This window comes from Muscardinus avellanarius (genome assembly GCF_963383645.1).
Source record: "Muscardinus avellanarius genome assembly, chromosome: 9".
Taxonomy (NCBI): Eukaryota; Metazoa; Chordata; class Mammalia; order Rodentia; family Gliridae; genus Muscardinus; species Muscardinus avellanarius.
Genome location: NC_137795.1, coordinates 58,456,319 through 58,480,376, shown reverse-complemented (window position 1 = coordinate 58,480,376; position 24,058 = coordinate 58,456,319). Strand labels below are relative to the sequence as shown.

At 35.7% G+C, this 24,058-nt stretch overlaps 1 protein-coding gene across 1 annotated transcript in view; it reads left to right on the top strand.

Moving 5' to 3' along the window:
• Positions 1 to 24,058, top strand: part of ELAPOR2 (endosome-lysosome associated apoptosis and autophagy regulator family member 2) — a gene marked incomplete at both ends in the record, with an annotated part of 173,203 nt that overhangs the window by 82,599 nt on the left and 66,546 nt on the right. The window lies entirely within an intron of this gene.

Below are 24,058 nucleotides of genomic sequence, written 5' to 3'. Positions count from 1 at the left end.
GGATAGAAGAAAACTTGCAAAAGTGAATGACAGGGGTGATGTCTGGCAGGATAAATACAGCTTTCATCAGCCCCCAGCATCCCTATGTCTAAAGTTTCATTAAAGAGACGTCTGCAATATTAAAGTAATTTATTTTAAGCAATGTGTTTATTTATTTGAAATTGTAGAGGGGAGAGTAACAGAAATTCTCTTTAATATATTTCTTTTTTTCTCTTTTTTTTTTGGTGGTACTGGGGTTCCTGGAAGCCCTTCTACCTCGGGGCTACACTCCCAGACCTATTTTTACATTTTCATTTTGGAAACAGGGTCTCCTAAGCCAGCGCACAGCTGGCTTCGAACCTGCACGATCCTCCTGTCTCTGCCTCCCAAGCGCGGGGATTACAAGCGTGCGCCACCACACCCGGCTCTTTAATATATTTCTAATTAAAATTTTTTTTGATGGTACTGGGGATGGAACCCAGGGACATTCTACCTCCGAGCTACACCCCTAGCCCTGTTTTTTTGGTCTTTTATTTTTTGAAACAAGTTCTCACTGAGTTGCGAAGGGCCTTGCTAAGTAGCGGAGGTTGTCCAAAACCACGATCCTCTGGTCTCCACCTCAACATATATCACTTAAAATGTATCATCTTAACCATTTTAAATGTAGAGCTCAGTGGCATTAAGTATATTTATATTATTTTTCTATTATCACCACTATCTGTTAACAAAATTCATCTTAGAATGGATTTCTTCCCTCTCCTCCAAACCTTGGAAATATCATAATGTAATTTTTAAAAAAGAATAACCTGTAAAGACACTGTAGAACTGCTGAATATCACATTCAACAACTTGTTTTTTGGTAATAAAAAAATTTAAGTGGGCCATGAATGATGGTGCATACCTGAAATCCTAGTACTTGGGAGGCTGATACAGGAGGAGTGCAATTTCAAGACCAGTCTTAGCAACTTAGTGAAACTCTCAGTAACCAAAGAGAACCTGTTTCAAAAACAAATGAACAAAAAGAAAGAAGAAAGAAAGAAAGGAAGGAAGGAAGGAAGGAAGGAAGGAAGGAAGGAAGACAGACAGACGGCTGGGGATATATCTTAGAAGTAGCATGTCTCTGGGTTAATATCCAGTATCACAGAAAAAAAGAATTAAAAAAAGGAAGTTTGAAGCAAAACATTAAGAATTAATAGAGAAAAATGTCATAAAACTTATTTTTATTTATGAACTATACCTTTTAAAAACTCTTTAATTGTGTGAGTTGGGGTTTCTACAGTGAAGTACTATAAGGGTGGACTGGAGTTCAAAGCTGAAAGTAAGATAGAATTTATTTTGATTTTCCTGCAGTCTTCAAATTGATATTCTTAAAAGTTTAGTTCCACTGCTTCCAAATGAAACAGTAGGCAAGCAAATTATTAAGTCGATGACTATTTCTTGTTCATATAGCATGTGTTTGTTTTTATCTGGAGATTTAGAAGTGAGTTTACTGATAAAAAGGGAGCCTGCAGTGGTTTCATGAGGACAGTTAGGGAAAACACCATTATTTCTTGGTGATATTAAATAATATAAAGAGAACTTAAGAACCTGTAGGCAGATAATTCCCCTCCAGAGCCTAAAGAGACAGTGAGTTTCTAGAGAAAAAAGATTGCAAGGCTGAGGTCTAGACACCCCTTGTGCAGACAAAAGATCAGTTCTCAGTGAGAGGATAGTGATGAAAGGGAAAACAGAGCCTGAACAATACCTATATCATTATCTTACTGTAATGTGGACTTAATCACTTTCCAAGAAAATCAGTATGGCATTTACCTATAATTTTACTTATAGGCTAATTCCTCAGTTTTTTTTTTAAATAACCCTATTCAGCTAAACTGTATAACCACTAGCACTATACCTGGGTGGGTATGGTGGTTCTGGCTACCAGTGGCTGTGGAGGGCCCATTGTTACTTTGAGATTGGTCACGATGGAGGATTTTACACCATGAAATTTGGCAAACACTTCAACTTAGGGGCTCTCTCCATCAACATTCTCACTGTTGTAATCCTAAACATCTGGTCGCACAATTTAGAAGAAGGAAGATTTGTTTGCTCACATTTTTAGAGATTTCAAGGTTCAGTCCATATCAGGCTAGGTCTGTGGAGCTCAGAGCATGGCAGCAGGAAGTGGAAAGAGTAAGAAGATGGGCTCTACTCTCACATCATGGAGGCCAGAAGCCAGAGAGTGAAGGGAAGGAGAGAGCTTATATAGTCCCCAAGGCTGCACTCCCAAGGACCTCTTCTTAGCAACCAAGCCCTATTTTCAACATTGCAACCTTGTTTCCATGAGGGCTAGGGGGGGCATGCTAAATCCAAAACACTATAGGACCCTTCCTCTCCTAGGGGCCAGATTTTAAATATTTGGCAGTATGCTATCAATTAAGTATATTAATCAAAGATTCAAAATTCTGTTACAGAATTAATGACTGAATAGGAGTTATTTCTATTTAAATGTTGCCAAAGACCTTTTTACTTATCATTTATTATTAATATCCCATAGATAATGTTTCTGGTTCATCAACTCTTCTAAAAACTGACTGTAACTAAGTTACCTGTAGTTATTGCCTACTTTATAAATGATACTTATTTTAAAAGTAATACTTCTTTGGTGGCTGTTTTTATCTTTGTGTTTTGTCTGAAATATGAGTTTCCAAACATACTACATGATAAATATATTAATATTTACTCTGGTAATTGTTAATTTGGCCTTAGGTCTGTGACTTTTCTTTGTTATTATAACGGAAAGTTATTTTAAAGCTCACAAGTAAGTTAATAGATCTAATTTAGAATCACAGTTAATTAAAAATGTTAAACATGTTGCTTACCATATTACTAGTAATTAATGTTTGGTTGATGGTGGCAGTATAGTAATAACTGAATATTTTTAGTGGCTTATATTTTCTATTGCTAATAATAACTGTCATTTTTCAAGTTCTAATTATGTGTCAAACATTGTACTTGGAATTGTATGTCATCATCCCAGTGTATCTTTACATTAGCCTTCTCAGGTAGCTATTAAAAATTGAGTACCCTTTGTGAAAAATGCTTTCGACCTGTGTTTTGGATTTTTTCTGATTTTGAAATATTTGCACATGCATGATGAGACCCAAGTCTAAACACAATATATATCTTATGTGCATAGCCTGAAAATAATTTTTATACAATGTTTTAAATAACTTGATATAAGAAACAAGTTGTATAATGTGGAGTTTTCTACTTGTGGTATCATATCAACCCCTAAATTTTAAATTTTGGAGCATTTGGGGTTTTAAATTAGAGTTGCTCTACTTGTAACTGTGTTTTTTGTTTACTGATGAGAAAACTCATACCTAAAGTGGTGAAGTAACTTACCTCAGGTCATATAGCCTGCTGTAGCAGATTTCAGAATCAAATATAGACATGTCTGATTCTAAAGCCTATCTCTTACCCACTGAGCTAATCTTTCACTTAAAGATGACAACGTGTAGAAGCTTCCAAGTCCTCAGATGGGGGATACAAAGCTCTGTTGAAGTTGGCTCATACTAAAAAAGAGTATCAAAAGTAGAAGATAGCAATTTTGAGAAAGTGAAGAATGTACATGGCACTTGTGTAGGACATGATTTCCCCAAATCCTAATATCTCTATATAGAAACAAACCCAGAATTTGGCATTTTGTTGAAATTGCTTTAGGTTCTTCACAATGTAATTGGGTAGCTCTTTCCTTGTTTCTCAAGAAGAGGCAATAAAGAAAGCCTTTACTGAAGAAATAAATTATAGAGATGTTCATTCAAAGGCTTTATTTTTCAGAAAATTGACGGGCAAGCTATACTACATATTCGATTTAAAAACATATCACGTGTAGTTGCAAGCATCCTCTGAGTGAAGTAATCAGACATCAGGTGTCAGTTTTTGTTGTGCTAGAACCCTGGTGTATAGTGAGCTCAGAGAAAAGTATGGAGAGGACTCAGTTATTAATTGACACGGGTCCCCGTTGTCCTCTTGTCCCTTCTGCTGTGGAAAACTTACCATTCTCTTAGTACTGTTCTGGACAGGCCACTGAGATTACTTCATATCTCTCCTACTCTTTGCTAGCTCTGGGCACAGCAACTGGGAACTTTACTGCTTCTCTGAATTCTGGTGCCAAAAGTTTACTCTCAGGGTCTTGTAAGTAGCCTACTGTTCCTGAACCATGGCGTTCTTATAATCTCAGAGCAAGAGATCATAGCCCCTACTTTAACCCTATGACTTCTCTACTGTTGGGCCATTTCTTTGTTATCCTTGAAGCACAAGATTTTCTAAAGTATTTTCTTGACCTCTGAGTTTCCTTTGTGTCCTTAGACTATCAAAAACAATGGTCACCTTGGAATGGTTTAGTGGATGGTGATCCCCTTTATTCTCTTTCTCTCTCATTAGACACAGGGCTTTTTGCTTCAAACCAAACCTTAGAAGGGAAGGCCTGACTCTCCTTAGAGATAGAGTGGGAAAAGTTCTTTTACATGATTTTAGACAAGTCTAAAATGCTGAGGGGGAAATAAAAATAAAAATGGCTTCCTTTCATATTTTCACATTTATTTTGAGAAAAATATAAGAAAGTTATTACTTACTCTTCCAAATATTTCTGAGTCCAAACTTCAGATACAACCTGACTATTTAAATATAATTCATTTCGGTGTGTATGAATCAAATCAGTCCTTGTCTTGTGGACTCTGTTTAATCTTGTACTCCAGCATTCATAATATATGAGTCAATAATGCATGTGAAGTAATCTATGTGATTAAATATGCATATATGTATAGATATTTGTATATGCAAATAAAACATGGATAGTGTATATATATAATTTACTTTCATATTTCTTACATAGGATTTAATGAATAAATGGCTTTAATAAGATGTTATTTTTACATAGGTATACATATTTTTAGATAAGTATATATATATGCCTATTTATGGTATATTATTTTTACATAGGTATACATATATATGTGCATATATATACCTTTATAGTCTAATCTTTAAATGATTGGTTGTTAACTTCTAATATCTAGTTTTCTTGGACAAATAAGTGCTATGTTCAGATTACTTAGAACCATTGAATACATACTGCCTTTGCTTTTTTGTATCTTTCAAATCTGTTGTTATAATCCTTATTTAATGGACCATAAAAATAAGTGGAGTTTTATCAGAAAAAATAGACTTTAAGTAAAAATGTGTTACAAGAGTCAATGACGGTCACTACATAGTGATAAAAGGGCCAATTCAACTGGTAGATAGAACAATTATAAATTCACCTGACATCGAATGGCCATATATTATCCATTTGGGTTCAAATGTATTTTAGTCATTGTCCTTCAGTGAACACACACACACACACATACACACACGCGCGCGCTATACATAAAAGCATAATACAGATTATGAACTTAAATTTTATATAATTTATTTCTGCTGTGAAAAATAGTTGACACTTTACTATTAGATGCTATTCCTTTGTTTTCTAAGAAAAATTGTATTTTACTCTACTTGGTTTTCTCAACTAAAATGTTAAAACTGTGTGTGGAGGGTAATCTTTGAAGTACTTTTTATACATATCATTAATTTTTCTAGGAAATTGTATTAATAAAAATATAGAGCTTGGTAAAAAAAATTCACCTGACATCAGGGCACATAAATGTATAATACACCAAAACAATAAATAGAATTTCAATATCACACTTATAATAATGAGCTGATCTGCTGGATAGAAAAATCAACAAGTAGCAGATCTGAATAGTTCTATGGACCAAATGGACCGAATAGATATGTACATAACATTACACTGAACAGCAACAAAATATATACCTCCTTTTTAAACACAATGGAACATTTCCTAGGATAAATTATTTGCAGATTATAAAACAAATCTTAACAAATTTAAGAAGACTGAAATCATTCTAAGTATCTTTTCTTATACAATGGAATAAAACTAAAAATCAATAATAAAAGGAAGGGAGTCATGTGAGCCCAGGCCACCTGCAAGGTTCTGCAATGCCATTCAGATACCATGGAAGACAGACAACCAGCCAATGACCAGACGCAGCTCTGGAAGGAACAGCAGGCCATGTAGAAACATGATGTTTTGACCCCAAGGGCCTATTCTTGTTTAAGATGTGTTTTTTTTTTTTAAATTACTGATGAAATGGCGTGTGTGTGTGTGTGTGTGTGTGTGTGTGTGTATGTATGTATGTATGTATGTATGTATGTATGTATGGTGGTACTGGGGTTTCTGGAAACCCTTCTACCTCCGGACTACACTCCCAGACCTATGTTTTATACTTTTTTATTTGGAAACAGGGCCTCTTAAGCCAGCTCTCGCGGCTGGCTTCAAACCTGCGTGATCCTCCTGTCTTCGCCCTCCAAGCGCGGGGATTACAAGTATACACCACCACGCCCGGCTCGGAATGGCTTATATTGATGAAGAAAGAACTCCTGACAGAATCATGCATGCTAAAGGAGCAAAGGTTTTTGGCTACTTTGACACTATGCATGACTTCATGATACTTCAGGGTATGGATGTTTGAGCATATTCAAAAAGGGACTCCCATTCCAATTTGATTCTCCACTGTTCCTGGAGAATTGGACTCAACTGGCATGGTTCATGACTCTTGTGTGTTTGTAGTGAAATTTTTTTTTAACTTAGCAAGACCATATTTATTTATTTTTCTTTTAACAAATTTTTTATTGAACATAAATAGTATACATTTAAACTATATTTGGTGCCCTCTCCCCTCTCCCCGCCCCCGTCCCCCCCCCACCAATGGTTGTCCAGGTTAACCATGTCTTATTCATAATTTTACACATGTTCAGATGTAGACCCTCATTAATCAAGATCAGCCTTACTCCTCTCCTATCTTTCCATTCAAACTTTGCTGGTATTTCCCCTCCATTATCTGGAGTCCCACTGGTATCCTCTGTGTTTCCTAGTTTGGGCATATTAGAGGAAACATATGTACCTTCTCCTTCTGTGCTTGGCTGATCTCACTTAACATAATGTTCTCCAGGGCTTTCCATCTAATTGCAAATGATATAATTTTGTTCTTCTTTATGGCTGAATAGAATTCCATTGTGTGTATTTCCCACAGTTTTGCTATCCATTCATCTGTTGATGGTGATCTGGGTTCCATATTTTGGCTATTACAAATTGTGCTGCTATGAACATAGGTATGCATATGTTGCTGTAGTTCTCTGAATTCAACCCCTTTGGAAAGATACCCAGGAGTGGTATAGCTGGATCATATGGTGGATCTATTCCCACCTTTCTTAGGAATCTCCACACAGATCTCCATAGTGGTTGAACTAGTTTGCATTCCCACCAACAGTGTAAGAGAGTTCCTCTTTCCCCACATCCTCGCCAGCATTTGTTGTTGTTTGATTTCTTTATGCTTGCCACTCTGACTGGGGTTAGATGGAATCTCAGTGTAGTTTTGATTTGCATCTCCCTGATGGCCAGTGATGAAGAACATCTTTTCATGTTTGTATCTCTTCTTTTGTGAAGTGTCTATTTAGTTCATTTGCCCATTTCTTGATAGGGTTGTTTGTTTTGCTAGTGTAGAGTCTTTTGAGCTCTTTGTATATTCTGGATATTAGCCCCCTATCAGAATGGTGGCTGGTAAAGATCCTTTCCCATTCTGTCAGCTTCCTCTTTAGGTTATTGATAGTTTCCTTTGATGAGAAGAAACTTTTTAGTTTGATGTTATCCCACTTGTTTATTCTTGCTTTAATTTCCTGAGCTTTGGGGGTTTTGTTGAGAAAGTTACTGCCTGTGCCAATATGTTGTAGTGTTGAACCTATGCTCTCCTCTACTAACTTCACAGTCTCAGGTCTAATTTCTAAGTCTTTGATCCATCTTGAGTTGATTCCTGTGTTTGCTGTCCTTTCTCCAGCGTATGTGTTTGGCCCCTTTGTCAAAGATTAATTGACTAAAGATGTGTGGTTTGTTTCTGTATCTTCTATTCTAATCCACTGGTCAGTATATCTGTTATTATACCAGTACTATGCTTTTTTTTTTTTTCTTTTTACTACTGTTGCTCTATAGTATAGTTTGAAGTCTGGGATTGTAATGCCTCCTGCATATTTCTTATTGTTGAGAATTGCTTTGGCTATTCTAGGTCTTTTCTTTCTCCATATGAAGTTCATGATTGATTTTTCTAGGTCTCTGAAAAATGTCACTGGTATTTTAATGGGAATTGCATTGAACCTATAGATCAGTTTTGGCAGAATGGCCATTTTGATGATATTTATTCTGCCTTTCCATGAGCATGGGAGATCTTTCCATCTTCCAAGGTCTTCTTCATTTTCTTTAATGTTTTATAGTTTTTGTTGTAGAGGTCTTTTACATCTTGGGTTAGGTTTATTCCAAGGTATTGGTTTTGAGGTTATAGTGAATGGAATTGTTTTCTTTGTTTCTTTCATTGTGGATTCGTTGTTGGCATAAAAAAAGCCACTGATTTCTTTAGGTTGATTTTGTAACCTGCGACTTTGCTGAATTTGTCAATCAGCTCCAGAAGTCTTTTGGTTGAGTTCTTTGGGTCTTTCAGGTAAAGGATCATGTCATCTGCGAATAAGGATAATTTTAATTCCTCTCTTCCTATGTGAATTCCTTTGATTTCCTTCTCTTGTCTGATTGCTGCAGCAAGAGTCTCAAGGACTATATTGAAAAGAAGTGGTGATAGTGGGCATCCTAGTCTTGTTCCTGACTTTAGCGGAAATTCTTGCAGTTTTTCCCCATTCAATATAATGTTGGCTTTGGGTTTACAGTATATTGCCTTAATGATGTTGAAGTACTTTCCTTCTATCCCAATTTCTTGCAGTGTTTTTAACATAAATGTGTGTTGGATTTTGTCGAATGCTTTTTCAGCATCTATTGCTATGATGATGTGGTTTTTGTTCTTGGTTCTATTTATGTGGTGAATAACATGTATTGATTTGCGTATGTTGAACCAGCCTTGTTTTTCTGGGATGAAACTGACTTGGTCATGATGTATTATTCTCTTGATATAGTTCTGAATGCGTGAAGCTAGTATTTTGTTTAGAATTTTTGCATCTATGTTCTTTAAAGATATTGGTCTGTAGTTTTCCTTTCTTGAGGTGTCTTTATTTGGTTTGGGGATTAATGTGATACTGGCCTCATAGAAGGAATTTGGGAGAGTTCCATCTCTTTCAATTTCCCGGAACATGTTATGAAGTATTGGTATTAGTTGTTCACTGAAGGTTTTGTAGAATTCAGCTGGGAACCCATCTGGGCCTGGGCTTTTCTTTGGTGGAAGAATTTTTATTGCCATTTCTATTTCTTTGGTTGTTATTGGTTGGTTTAGGCTTGCTATGTCCTCTTGGCTGAGTGTAGGAAGGTTAACTGTGCTTAGAAACCTATCAATTTCTTCCAGGTTTTCAAGTCTATTGGAGTATAAAATTTTAAAGTAGTTTCTGATAATCTTTTGAATTTCTTCACTATCTGTGGTGATATCTCCTTTTTCATTTCTAATTTTGATAATTTGAGTTGATTCTCTTTTTCTTTTGGTTAGGTTGGCCAGGGGTTTATCAATTCTATTAATCTTTTCAAAGAACCAACTTTTTGTTTTATTGATTCTTCGAATTGTTTTTTTTGTTCTCTATTTCATTTATTTCTTCTCTAATTTTAACAATTTCTTGCCTTCTGCTGGCTTTGGGAATAGACTGTTGCAGAATTTCTAGATCCTTGAGTTGTGTCATTAGGTTCTTTACTTGGTGGTTCTCCATCCTTTTTATGTGGGCACTCAATGCAATAAACTTTCCTCTTAACACTGCCTTCATGGTGTCCCATAGATTTTGGTAGGTTGTATCTCTGTTTTCGTTTGTTTCCATAAATTTCTTTATTTCTTCCCTAATTTCTGCTCTTACCCATTCATCATTCAAAAGTGTATCATTCATTCTCCATGAATTTGAATACTTTCTTTTGAGTTTTCTGTTGTTGATTTCTACTTTTATTCCATTGTGGTCTGAAAAGATGCAAGGAATTATATTACATTTTTAAAATTTGCTGGTATTTTCTTTGTGTCCCAGGATATGGTCTATTTTGGAGAAGGTTCCATGGGCTGCTGAGAAGAATGTGTATTCTGTAGTTCCTGGTTGAAATAATCTGAAAATGTCTATTAGCTTCATTTGGTTTATGGTTTCCTTTAGTTCTAAAGCGTCTTTACTCATCTTTTGTCTTGAAGATCGATCCAGTGGTGTGAAAGGCGTATTAAAGTCTCGCAGAATTATTGTATTTGGGTCTACTTGGGATCTTATGTCCAGAAGGGTTTGTTTTACAAATGTGGTTGCACCCACATTTGGGGCATAAATATTTACTATCATTATATCTTCTTGGTGTATTGTTCCTTTTAATAAAAGAAAGTTCCCTGATTTGTCTCTTTTGATGTGTTTTAGTTTAAAGTCTGTTTTGTGGGATATCAGGGTTGCTACCCCTGCTCTTTTTTAGTCACCGTTGGCATGGTATATCTTTTTCCATCCTTTTCACTTTCAGCCTGTGAATGTCTTTGGCTGTGAGGTGAGTTTCTTGCAGACAGCATATATTTGGATTATGTTTCCTAATCCACATTGCCAGTCTATGTCTTTTGATTGGTGAGTTAAGTCCTTTGACATTAAGAGATATTATTGAAATATGATTTTTGTTTTCTGCCATTTTGTGTTCTGTCTACTCTTGGGTGGTGTGATCTTTCTTTTTTTACTTAAATGGCCCACTTATTAACTTCCTCTCTTCTCTGATTCTGAAGTCTTCTTCTTTTTTCTTCCTTATGGTTTATTTCTTTAAGAATTTTCTCTAGTGTTGGCTTTGAATTCATGAATTTTTTGAGATTCTGTTTATCCTGAAAGACTTTGGTTTCACCATTGATCTTGAATAGTAGTTTTTTTTGGGTAGATTAGTTTGGGCTGGAAGTTATTTTCTTCCAGGGTCTGAATCACATCGTACCAGTCTCTCCTAGCATTCATGACCTGGGTTGTATAGTCTGGGGTGATTCTTATTGTTTTGCCTCTATATGTCACCCTTCCTTTTGTTCTCACTGCTTTTAAGATTCCTTCCTTGGCCTCTATATTGGTCATTTGGGTTATTATGTGGCGTGGAGTGGTCTTTCTTTGGTCCTGTCTTAGTGGAGTTCTGTATGCCTCCTGGACATGAAGGTCCAAGTCTCTTTCCATCTTTGGAAAATTCTCTGAGATTATTTCCTTGAAGATATTACAGATGTCCTTGGTCTGTACCTCTATCCCTTTTTCAATGCCTATTATCCGTAAATTAGGACGCTTCATATTATCCCATAATTGCTGGATGTTTAGGTTTTGTTGCTGTAAAGATTTCTGTATATTGCTGACTGTGTTTTTGGTTTGGGATGTACTGTCTTCTAATATTGATATTCTGTTTTCCATTTCATCTAATCTTCCAGAATTTATTTCTATTGCTGTCTTCATTTCACTTATTGCCTCTTTCATTTCATTCTAGACCTCTTTCTGATTCTTTTTTAGTGTTTCTAACTCACCTTTAACCTCTTTTATACTTGTTTTAAATCCTTTCATCATATTGAACATCAAGATTCTGAACTCCCCTTCTTGCATTCCTAGTAGGTCAGTATTTGTGATTTCTGCTGTCTCTTCATAATTCCTGGTTCTCATATTTATAGCGTTCTCTGTCCTGTTTTTCTGATTTCTACCCATCGTTTGTGAGTATTATGCTTAGTCCAATCTTAATATTAGAAGTTTAGGGGTATCGGCAAGTCAGCAGAGCTTTTCCAGTGTTGAGGGTGGGTGATGTGGGAGAAGCTGGCTTCCTTGGTTCAGGCTTCCGTGGGAGTCCCTGTGCTGTTGTGATCCAGTCGCTGGTGAGCACACAGAATTCTGATGTGGGTGCTGTTCGCTGCTTAAGATGAGGTCCTATGTCCCTTTTCAGTCCCGGATTATCTTGCCGCCTTTGTAGTGAAATTTTACAAAGAAGATGGAAACTGTGATTTTTTTTTGGAAATAATACCTCTATTTCTTCACAAGGGATGCCCTATTGTTTCTATCATTTAACCACAGCCAAAAGAAAAATCCTCAAATGTGCTTGAAGGAACCGGACATGATCTGGAATTCAGGAGCCTACATCCCTATTCTCTGCATCAAATTTCTTTCTTGTTTGGTGATCGAGGAATTCCGGATGGACTTTCGTACATTAGTGGACATGGATCACATACTTTCATTCTGAATAATATCAATGAGGAGGCAGTTTATTTCAAACTCTGTTATAAGATGAATGAAGGCATTGAAGAACTTTCTGTTAAAGATGCAGGAAGACATTTTCAGGAGGATACTGACTATTGTCTCTAGGATTTTTTTAAAAATGGCATTGCCATAGAAAGATCATTCTCTTGAACTTTTTACATTTAGGTCATGATATTTAATCAGGCAGGAACTTTTTCGTTTAATCTGTTTGATATTACCAAGGTTTGGTCTCACAAGGACTACCATATAATTACAGTTGGTAAACTTATATTGAAGTATAATCCAGTTAATTGCTCGACTGAGGTTAAATAGATGGTCTTTGGCCCAAGCAACATGCTACCCTGCATTGAGCCAGCCCTTACAAAAGGCTACAGGCTTGTCCTTTTCCTTATCCTGAGACTTACCAACTATTTTCAGATACTAATGAACTGTCTTTTTCTGTGCTCAAATAGACAACTATGAACATGACAGCCCCATTTTTGTGCATCACAATCAGGGTGGTGCTCCAGATTCATACCTCAAGAGCTTTAATGCTTGAGAACAATAATGTTTTACCCTGGATAAGATTACCTGATGTTCTGTAGATATGCAAAGCTTCAACAGTGCCAGTGACAACAGTATTACTTATCTATAAATGTTCTACATGAATGGGCTAGATGAAGAGTAGAGGAAACACCCATGTGAGAACGTTGCTGGCCATCTGAAGAAGTACAATAATTTTAGAAGAAAGCAGTCAAAACCTTCACTGATGTCCACCCTGTCTACAGGGAGACATCAGGGTTCTTTTGGAAAAATACAGCACTAAGAAGTCTAAGAACATGATTCACACCTTTATGTAATGTAGGTCTCACTGGACTATAAGGAAAAAAGCTAATCTGTGAGGTGAAGAGGCCCTGTTCTTTAATCTAGGAGATCCCTACTTGTAAATGGAAGCATAGTATTCACACACACAACTCACTAATGACTACATAGGATATTCTCTTACGCTAGATGTGCAAATGTCTTAAAAATGGTAATTCAGGTTTTTATAACAAATAATGGGATAATGACTTTTAATGTTATTTCCTTAGGAGAAAGTGAAGATTAAGGCTTAATAACTTAAACATATATTTGCTTTTGATAAAGTGGTTGGATTATTTATTAAAATGATTAGAAGGAAATTTCTAGCTGGAAATATGATTTTATTTGATAAGAAAATTATCTTGGTGAAATTAGTATGTTTACATATCACCTTATATCTTATTATTTAAAAATATGGCTGTTATTATTACAAGAAAAAAATAAAGATGATCCACTCAGAAATTTTTGTTCTTCTAAGATCTTATAGGTTAAATATGTTAATGTATCAGTATCCTCAGGAGACAATTTTAGCACCATTATGTCTTAATGATTATTGCCTTTTATAATTGATAAGATTCATTTTTTTAACTTTGGAATTACATTTATGCTAATATAGCATTGATTTTGCAAAGAATGATTTGTAATTGCATTTTTGTAATAAAATAATCTGTACATAAAAGAAAAATAAGAAACCGGGGAAAACACAAATACATGGAAATTAAACTACACACTTTTAAAACAACCATTGGGTCAAAGAGAAAATCAAAGAAAAGTTAGAGAATATTTCAAGACAAAAATAGAAACAAGCCGGGCGTGGTGGCGCAAGTTTGTAATCCCCACGCTTGGGAGGCGGAGACAGGAGGACAGGAGGCGCAGGTTCGAAGCCAGCCGTGCTGGTGTAAGAGACCCTGTTTTCAAAAATAAAATAGGTCTGGGAGTGTAGCCCAGAGATAGAAGGGCTTCCAGGAACCCCAGTACCACTAAAAAAAAAAAAAAGAAAAAAGAAAAAGAAAAAGAAACACATTATTCAATGTATGGGATACAGAAAAAGGAGTTCTAGTAGGGAATTTTATAGTGATAAATGCCTATGTTTTTAGAGAAAGATCTCAAACAAACAACAGAAGGAACTAGAAAAAGATCAAACTACTAAGCCCAAAGCTGGTAGAGGAAGGAAATAATAAAGATAAGAGTGAAACAGAGCAAAATGAAGGCAGTAGCACATTAAAAGGATAAATATACCATGACCAAGTAGGATTTATCCCTAGGGTACAAAGATGGTTAAACATGTGTAACCCAGGCAATATGATACACCACACTAACACAATGAAGAATAAAAGCCAATATCAACAGATCTGCAAAAGCATTTAAAATATTTCAACACCCATTCATGACAAAAATTCTCAATAATTATTACAGAAAGAACTTACCTCAGCATGACAAAGGCCATGTATGACAGACCTACCACTGAGATTATACACAGTTGTAAAAAAAAACAAAAAGCAGAAAGATTTTCTTACAAGATCTGGAAAAGATAAGGATGCTCATTCTTGCCATTTTTATTCAACATTGTAATGGAAGTCCTAGCCAGAGCAATGAGGCAAGAAAAAGAAATATAAGACATCCAAATTGAAGAAGTAAAATTATCCATTTGAAGATAACATGATCTTTATTAGAAACCCTTTATGACTGTACCAGAAAACTGATAGAATTAGTAAATAAACTCAGCAAAATTGCAGGATATAAAATCAACAAATAAGAATCAGTTGTATTTCTATGCACTAACAAGCTGTTCAAAAAGAAAATCAAGAAAATAATCTTGTTTATAATAATGCAAATTATATAAATTTTATGGATGAATAAAACTTTATATATATGCAACATTTTCTTTATTCATCTGCTAATGGACACCTATATGAGTTCTCTAACTTGATTATTGTGAATTGTGCTGCTTTTTTAATTTAATTTTTATTTTTTTTAAATGGAACATATTGAGAGTGGTGTACATTTACATTGTGCTTCATGCCCTTCCTCCTCCCTTCCCCTCCCCCCCAATAGAGAGTGCCCAGATTAATCATGTTGTATATATGCTATTACACATATTCGTATGTAGCTCCTCCATTGAACAACTTCAGCTTTCTTCCTCTCCTATCCTTCCGTTCAAGCTTTGCTGAGATTTCCCCTCCATCATCTGGAATCCCTCTGGTATTACCACTACTCCCTAGCTTGAACATATTAGAGAAAACATATGTCCCTTCTCTTTATGTGCTTGACTAATCTCACTTAAAATAATGTTCTCTAATTCCTTCAATTTTCTTGCAAATGCTATTATTTTATTTTTCTTTATAGCTGAATAGAATCCCATTGTGTGTATTTCCCATAATTTTGCAACCCACTCATCTGTTGATGGAGATCTAGTTTGGTTCCATATTTTGGCTATTACAAACTGTGCTGCTCTGAACATGGATATGCATATGTTAACATAGTTATCTGATTTCAACACCTTTGGAAAGATACTCAGGAGTGGTGTAGCCGTATCAAATGGTGGATCTATTCCCAGTTTTCTAAGGAATCTCCATACTGATCTTCATAGTGGCTGAACTAGTTTGCACTCCCACCAACAGTTTAAAAGAGTTCCTCTTTCCCCACATCCTTGCCAGCAATTGTTGTTGTTTGATTTCTTTATGTTTGCCACTCTGATTGGGGTTAGATGGAATCTTAGTGTAGTTTTGATTTGCATCTCCCTGATGGCTAGTGATGTTGAACATCTTTTCATGTATCTATTCTTGTGAAATGTCTATTCATTTCAGTTGCCCATTTCTTGATTGGGTTGCTGTTTTGTTAGTGTAGAATCTTTTGAGCTCCTTGTATATTCTGGATATTAGCCCCCTATCAGAGTGGTGGCTGGTAAAGAACTTCTCCCATTCTGTAGGCTTTCTCTTTAGGTTCTTGATGGTTACCTTTGATGAGAAGAAAATTTTTAGTTTGAAGAGATCCCACTTATTAATTCTTGCTTTAATTTCCTGCGCTTTGGAAGTCTTATTGAGAAAGTTACTCCCTGCACCTATATGTTGAAGTGTAGATCCTATGCCTTTCTCTAATAACTTCACAGTCTCTGGTCTAATTTCTAAGTCTTTGATCCATTTTGAGTTGATTCCTGTGCATGGTGAGAAGTAAGGATTCAGATCCAACTTTCTACAAATAGATAGCCAGTTCTCCCAGCACCATTTGTTGAAAAGGCTGTCTTTTCTCCAGCATATGAGTTTGGCCCCTTTGTCAAAGACCAGTTGACTATTTATGTGTGGGTTTGTTTCTGTATCTTCTATTCTGTTCCACTGGTCAGTCTGCCTATTGTTGTGCCAATACCATGCTGTTTTTACTACTATTGCTCTACAGTATAATTTGAAGTCCAGGATTGTGATGCCTCCTGCCTGGTTCTTGTTGCTGAGGATTACTTTGCCTATTCTGGGTCTTTTATTTCTCCATATAAAATTCATGACTGATTTTTTTTTAGGTCTATGAAGAATGTTGTTGGTATTTTAATGGGAATTCCATTGAATCTATAGATAACTTTTGGCAGAATGGCCATTTTGATGATATTTATTCTGCCTATCCATGAGCAAGGGAAATCTTTCCATCTTCCAATGTCTTCATCAATTTCTTTCTTTAATGTTTTACAGTTTTCCTTGTAGAGTTTTTTTTATATCTTTGGTTCCTAGGTATTTTATTGGTTTTGAAGTTATAGTGAATGGAATTGTTTTCTTTATTTCTTTCATTGTGGATTCATTGTTGGCATAAAGAAAAGCAACTGATTTCTTTTGATTGATTTTTTTTGTCCTGCAACTTTGCTGAATTGGTTAATCAGCTCCAGTAGTCTTTTGGTTGAGTTCTTGGGTCTTCTAGATAAAGGATCACATTATCTGCAAATAAGGATAGTTTAAATTCCTCTTTTTCTATTTGAATTCCTTTGATTTCCTTCTTTTGTATTAATTCTGTGACAAGAGTCTTGAGGACTATATTGAAAAGGAGTGGTGATAGTGGGCATCCTTATCTTGTTCTTGATTTTAGAGGAAATTCTTGCAGTTTTCCCCCATTCAATATTATGTTGGCTTTGGGTTTATTGTATATTGCCTTAATGATGTTGAAATACATTCCATCTATTCCAATTTTCTGTAGTGTTTTTTTTTTAACATAAATGGGTGTTAGATTTTGTCAAATGCTTTTTCTGCATCTATTGATATAATCATGTGGTTTTTGTTCTCAGTTCTATTTATGTGGTGAATAACATGTATTGATTTGCATATGTTGAACCAGCCTTTTCTGGGATAAAACTGACTTGGTTGTGGTGTAAAATTCTTTTGATATGGTTTTGAATGCATATAGCTAGTATTATATACTAGTTATATATAGCTATATAGCTATATATATATATATATATAGCTATATATAGTATATAATACTATATATATATAGCTATATATAGTATTATATACTAGCTATATATTATATATAGTTTAGAATTTTTGTATCTATCAAGGATATTGGTCTGTAATTTTTCTTTCTTGAGGAATCTTTATTTAGTTTGGGAATTAATGTGATACTGGCCTCATAGAAGGAATTTGGGAGAATTCCATCTCTTTCAATTTCCTGGAACAAGTTGTTAAGTATTGGGATTAGTTTTTAACTGAAGGTTTTGTAGAATTCAGCTGGAAACCCATCAGGGCCTGGGTTTTTTTTTGATGGCAGAATTTTTTTTATTGCTGTTTCTATTTCTTTGCTCGCTATTGGTTTGTTTAGGTTTGCTATGTCCTCTTGGTTCAGTTTAGGTAGGTTATATGTACTTAGAAATCTGTCAATTTCTTCCATGTTTTCCATTCTATTGGAGTATAAATTTTCAAAATAGTTTCTGATAATCCTTTGAATTTCCCCACTGTCTGTGGTGATGTCTCCTTTTTCATTTCTGATTTTAATAATTTGAATTGATGCTCTCTTTCTTTTGGTTAGGTTGACCAGGGGGTTGTCAATCTTATTAATCTTTTCAAAGAACCAGCTTTTTATTTTGTTGATTCTTTGAATTTGAGAATTCTTTTTGTTCTCTATTTCATTTATTTCTGCTGTGATTTTAATAATTTCCTTTTTTTCTGCTGGCTTTGGGATTAGACTGTTGCAGTCTTTCTAAGTCCTTGAGATGTGTTATTAGGTTGTTTACTTGGCCACTCTATTCTTTTTATGTGGGCTCTCAATGCTATAAACTTTCCTCTTAACATCGCCTTCAAAGTGTCCCCTAGATTTTGGTAAGTTGTGTCTCTATTTTTGCTTAATTCCAGAAATTTCTTTATTTCTCCCCTTATTTCTGTTCTTACCCACTCTTGGTTCAATAGCATATCATTCAATCTCCATGCATTTAAATAGTTTCTTTTGGTCTTCCTGTTGTTGATTTCTACTTTCATTCCATTATGGTCTGAAAAGTTGCAGGGAATTATATTACATATTTTGAATTTTCTAGTGCTTTCTTTGTGGCCCAGGATGTGATCTATTTTGGAGAAGGTTCCATGGGCTGCTGAAAAGAATGTGAATTCTGCTGTTCCTGGTTGAAATATTGTGTATGTCTATTAGGTCCTTTTGGTTTATAGTTTTCTTTAGTTCTGAAGAGTCTTTTACTCATCTTTTACCTTGAAGATTGATCTAGTGGTGTGAGAAGTATGTTTAAGTCTCCAAATATTATTGTATTTTGGTCTATTTGGCATTTGATATCCAGGAGGGTTTGTTTTACAAATGTGGCTACACCCACATCTGGGCATAAACATTTACTATCATTATATCTTCTTGCTGGATTGTTCTTTTTTACTAAAAGGAAGTGCCCTTCTTTGTCTCTTCTGATGTGTTTTGGCTTAAAGTCTATTTTTTTGGATATCAGCATTGCTACCCCTGCCTGTTTTTGGTCTCCATTAGCATGATATATCTTTCTCCATTCTTTCACTTTCAGTATATGAATGCCTCTGGCTTTAAGGCGAGTTTCTTGCAAACATCATATATTTGGATTATGTTTTTTAATTCACATTTCCAGTCTGTGTCTTTTGATTCTGAATTAAGTCTTTGACGTTCAGTTATTATTGAAATATTATTTTTGTTTCCCGTCATTTTGTGTTCTATCTTGTTTGGTATAATGTTATTTCTTCTTTACTTAGATGCCCCACTGATCAACTTCATCTCTTCTCTGGTTCTGAAAATTGCTTCTTATTTTTTCTTCTTTATGGTTTATTTCTTTAAGTTTTTTCTCTAGTGTTGGCTTTGAAGTCATTAATTTTTTGAGATTCTGCTTATCTTGAAGCACTTTTATTTCTCCATCTATTTTGAAGAATAACCTTGCTGGATATAGCAGTTTTGGTTGAAAGTTGTTTTTTTTTCCAGAATCTGGATCACATCATATCAGTCTCTCCTGGCATTCGTAACTTGGGTTGTATAGTCTGGGATGATTTTTATTGTTTTGTCTCTATATGTCACTGTTCTTTTGTTCTCACTGCTTTTAATATTCTTTCCTTGGCCACTATGTTGGTCATTGTGATTATTACATGGTGTGGGGAGATTCTTCTTTGATCTTGTCTTAATGGTGTTCTGTATTTCTCCTGAACGTGTAAGTCCAAGTCTCTTTTCATGTTTGGAAAATTCTCTGAAATTATTTCTCTGAAGAAATTACGAATGCCCTTTGTCTGTACCTTTATCCCTTCTTCAATGTCTTTTATCCGTAAGTTAGAATGTTTCATGTTGTTCCATAGTTGTTGGATGTTTGGGTTTTGTTGCCATAATGATTTCTGTATACTGTTGATGGTGCTTTCAGTTTTGAATGAACTGTCTTCCAATAGTGATATTCTATTTTTCATTTTCATCTAACCTTCCAGAATTTTTTCTCTTGCTGTTTTCATTTCATTTATTGACTCTTTCATTTCATTCCAGACCTCTTTCTTATTCTTTCTTAGTGTTTCCATTTCCTCTTTCAGTTCCTGTATACTTGCTTTGAGGCCTTTCATCATATTGTAGGTCAGGATGTGGAATTTTTCTTCTTGCATTTCTTGTAGGTCAGTATTTGTGATTTCCATTATTTCTTCACTGTTCCTAGCTCTCAAATTTTCAAGGTTCTCAGGCTTGTTTTTTTTTTTCTGATGACTTGGTATCTTTTGTGGGTATTATATCTAATCTAATCATAGTATTAGGAATTTAGAGGTGTCAGTATGTAAGCAGTGCTTTTTCCAATGGTGAGGGTTGGGCAGTTGGGGAGGAGCTGGGGTGATGGGTACAGGAGCCAGGAAAGGGAGAGGATATGATTAGGTTGAGTAAGGATTTAAGTATAGTAAGGTAGTATCTGGTTGAGAATGAGAGAAGATTGGATAGTAGGACTCTTGTAGTTAGTATTTAAGTATGGAGATATGAAATACCTTGAATATTAAACAAGGAGATACAGTAAGGGAAAAACAAGTTTTGAGAGAAGAGAGTAGATAGGCTAGAGTGAGGAAGTTTATAAAAGGAATGGGGGGGGGAGTAGCATACTAACACAAAGTAAAAAAAACAAGATACAAATGCTAACAATTATACATCAAAGATAAAAAACTAAAGACAAAAAGGAATAAGAAAGAGAAAAATAGAGGACAAAATAAAAAGAACTAGCAACAATGTGAGAAAACAAAGCAAAACAAACAAAAAACTCAGAGAAAACAACAACAACAGCCCTACTAATACAAATATAGGGCTGGGCCTGTATAATATCTTTATATCTGATCACTGTGTTATATTCTGGAGTATATTCCAGTGACTCTTATTTGCTCTGTACCCTATTGTCAGCTCTTGAACCCACTCTCTGAATATTTGTGCCCCTTTCTCACCTCTGACAGCTTGGTGTTTAGGTGTCAGGGCATAGGTTGTCACTGTTGATGAATTCTGTGTAAGTCCAAGGTTCTGTGATTTTCCAGCCTGTAGTCCATGCCCTCGGACCTCTACATTCTCCACCTTGGGCTCAGGCCTGTACTTTCCTATCTGAGCTGTGCCTGTACTTCCCTACCCGCAGGGGTGGAGGGCATCCAGTGTAATCATGGAGTGACCCCCTCTGACCCTGTGCAGGTACCATGCCTTGAGCAACTTTTCTGTGTGCTAGAGGTTCTAACTGGACTAGCCTGGTGGGTCCCATGGCTTCTCTGGGTGGTCTTCTTCAAAGTACTGAGTAATACAAGTGGTTACCTGGCCCTACTGCAGGGTCTCTGGAGGGCTCATGTGCCCTTGGGCCTCTGCAAACTCCACACTGGGCTCAGGTCTCCAGTGTAGTCTTGGAGCAACCACTGATCCTGTGCAGTTACCATGCCTTGAGCACCTTTCCTGTGTCTCTGGAGGTTCTACCTGGACTAGACTTCTGGTTCTCGACTCTGGGCTGTCTTCTGCCAAGTACAGAGTAACAAAAATGGTTGCCTGGTTGCTCTGCTCTGGGTCTCTGGAGGGCTTGCTGTGCCGCTATGGGTGCTGCCTCTAGTGAGTGCATGGGCTTTTGGGTCTTCTTCTGTGTCCCTGAAGTGTGATGCTGGATGCCACTTGCCTCATAAGATGTTGGAGCTCTGTTGCCATTTTCAAGCTCTTGAATTATTTTCTGGATTTCCTGGGCCTGCTGCTCCAGTGTCACCCAGAGCCGAGACTCATGGTTTGGGCTGCAACCTGTGATGGCACCAGTGCTGGGCCGCATCCACAGCAGGCCCGTTGTGTGCTTGGGCTTTCTTCAGCGGATCTTACCATTCAGAGTACTGGATTCCTTCCACCGTGGTTCCTGGTTCTGTTTTGGTTCATGAGCTTTATTTATTTTGTTTGTCAAGACGCTGCTTTCTTGGTAGTTGAACTTTGTTTCAGCTATAGAGATGTACTGCATCCCACAGTCGTCATTTTTCTCTCCCCTATATCTGATCCTTAACACATGTTATTTGAATCTTTGCAGATTTATAGTAGCAGAAATAGATATCATTAGGAAAGAAGGAGCAGAAAGCTGAGAAAAAAATAAGGAATGTAGCATATGACCTTCTTGTTGCAGCTTAGACTTTAAGGGGTTGAGTTTAAAAGTATCTCTTTCAATAGACCCTTAAGTAAAATATGTAAAATTTCTGACTGATCCCACTGTTGAGTAGTATGTGACCTTAGGTGAGGAAGGTCTTTCCCATTCTCTTATCAAAAATTTTGGAGTTTGCTTATCTGTAGTTTAATTGAGTTACTTTAGGATTTCAAGGTTGTTGAACAAGAAAAACAGCATTTATTTTAGAAATGGCTAATTTATTTGGATGAAATATAAACACTTTACATAATAACAAATGGCTACTTATAATAACAATCTATCCTGCTTGATGAAAGTATCCTTTTCCATATGATTCTACTTGTTATAAGTGTCCTTTTCAACAAGCAAGGGGATATTCAGTTATTATAAATATACTCTAAAACAAGTTTTGTGAAGAGTGTAATTTCTGAGATCATAAAAAATACCTTATACTTCAATTAAAGACCAAATGTCAAAGTAGCAATTTTGAAATAGAAAGTGAGGCTTAGATAGGAAATACCAGAAAGAGAAAAGTAGATCATTGTTGGTGGCTGGCAAAGAAGTCTGTAGGGCTGGCTGTTGACATGAACTCATGGAGTCAGTTACATTTTAACAAGAATATGTGGCTCTTCTCTTCTTTTGACATGTGCCTCTAGAAATAGCTATGAAAATGGAAGAAAGATTGAGGAGAAGAAAATGGTTAAAATATAAAAAGTTTTAGACTTTTTAGCTCCCCTTTATTTGCAGGCTCTGTACCCACTTAACTAATGTTGATTACATAATCACTCTGACAAGATAGATGTCACCCAACCAATGGAAGAGTTCTTATTGAAATTTATGTCTCAGGTCCCTGAACTCCTTATTCTAAGCAGAAACCAGATATTATTGGTATTACATTACTAATAATTATATTTAACCTTTATTTTTGTTTTATGATAGGCATACTACTGCTAAATGCTTTATATGGAATAACTCATTCATTCCCATTTTCTCCTCATTGTTTTGTGATACTGTGGGAATTGAACTGGGGGCATTTTACCTCTGCTCTACATACCCAGTCCTATTTATTTTTTCATTTTGAGACAGTGTCTCACTAAATCATGGAGGACTTAACTAAGTTGTTGAAACCACTAAATCATGGAGGACCTCACTAAGTCGTTTCACACCTGTGATCCTTCTATCTCAGTTTCCCAAGTACTGGTATTACAGATGTGTGCCATCATACCTGGCCATTCCCACAATCTTTGAGATAGTTGTTATTGATGTCTTTTTCCTATAGGGAAGGTAATTGAATTTATAGAATTTAGCTATATATTTCTGGCTAATATATTTCTTAGATACATGTTTTAGGTATGACACATTGAAAACTCCACAATAAATATGAGAGAGGGAAGTGGTAATTGCTTTAAAATGCACATGGACACTGTCTAACAGTTAAAGACAGGAAATGAAGCATGATGATCATAATGAATTATAATTATGATAAATGAAGTATGATAATGAATTCAGTTGGAATTATTTACTCTCTTTTCATGGGTGAATCAGTTTTGGTGAATTGAATTTTCTCTGATGCCCATCTTTGGGCATCAGAGAGATCAACTTTGCCACTTTTTAGCTTTGCCGGCTTTATAAACCAGTTATTTAAATGCACTGCAGCTCTATTTTCTCATCTGATATAAGGATATAATACTGTCTTCTTTCTTAGGTCTAATAAAGATGGTTGATCCTCTTTATTTATGGATCCTATATTTGAAAATGTCATCATTTGCAACAATTTATTTGTAATCTCAAAATATGTGTAAAGCTTTCAGTCATTTGAAGACATGTAGAAAGTGGCAACATATTTGAGTCACTCAGGTACCCATTTTAATAAGGCGACATTATGACTTCTTATTTCATTTC